This window comes from Lipotes vexillifer, unplaced genomic scaffold, assembly GCF_000442215.2.
Source record: "Lipotes vexillifer unplaced genomic scaffold, Lipotes_vexillifer_v1.1 scaffold428, whole genome shotgun sequence".
Lineage (NCBI taxonomy): Eukaryota > Metazoa > Chordata > Mammalia > Artiodactyla > Lipotidae > Lipotes > Lipotes vexillifer.
The window spans coordinates 774568-775544 of NW_006781879.1; the positions used below are offsets into that span (position 1 = coordinate 774568).

The 977-nt window shown below is 39.4% G+C and overlaps 1 protein-coding gene across 1 annotated transcript in view; it reads left to right on the forward strand.

Moving 5' to 3' along the window:
- CDKAL1 (CDKAL1 threonylcarbamoyladenosine tRNA methylthiotransferase) overlaps positions 1 to 977 on the forward strand; it is a 667990-nt gene that overhangs the window by 619899 nt on the left and 47114 nt on the right. The window lies entirely within an intron of this gene.

Genomic DNA, 977 nt, shown 5'->3' on the forward strand with positions numbered 1-977 from the left:
TTCCCAGCCACTCAGTGCATTGGCTCAGTTTTTGCTCGAGTCTCTCTAACGATTGCAGAGGTTCCTGTCCACCCCTGTGATCAACAGCTTTTCCTAGGGCAGCTCACAGACATGGCAGTATTTGGGTTTAAGTAGACTCTGTAATATTGTGTTTGGCAGGAGAGACCATTAAAAACCAAAAATCAAAGCAGCCCTCATAACTAGATTCCTTTTTGAAAGGTTACTGATCAAGAAGTATAGCTCAGAACTGGAAATTGTTTGGTTTAAATAAATGCATCCTTTTCTCTCTCCTCCCCACTCAATCCTTCCCCCAAAGTGGATTGATATGAAAAAGTACACAGGATTACTTGAAGCTTTCATCTTTCTTAGTGATCACCCTGGAAGAATATTTTTTTATCCTTGGTTTAAGTAGAATCTTTTATTCTTGGTTTAAATTTATACAACAACTACCCACGTGTTTACCTGCAACCTCAATTTCCTTGTGTTGAATTTCATATATTTACTCAGTTGTCTGTCATCAAGAGGAGATGGGGAGAGAGGATAGGTCTGAAGCAGACTGCTCTCATTTAAATTCCATGATGTATGTATGTATGTATGTGTGTGTGTGTGTGTGTGCGAGCGTTCATGCAGACACACACATGTGCACGCACACGTACTCAGGGCTAATTACTGGTTGCGATAAATTTGGTCGAATTTCAATTTAGCTTCATTAACTCTGAGACAGGGTGGTAATATCAAAGGGGGAAAAACAGAATAAGTGAAGAGAAACAAATAGATCATTTTCCTTAAATAAAGATATTTGAGGGGGAACTGGTATTCACTTTTTAGGTCCTTATTGCTATTTCTCAATATTATATACCTATAAACCGCATAGTAGGACTTGGTGTGCTTGAAGAAGCTACATTTTCACCGCAGGAGAGGAAAGCAGAATAAAGCATTGAGATGCAGGTGCACAGTAATACAAGTGGGCTCTTTCC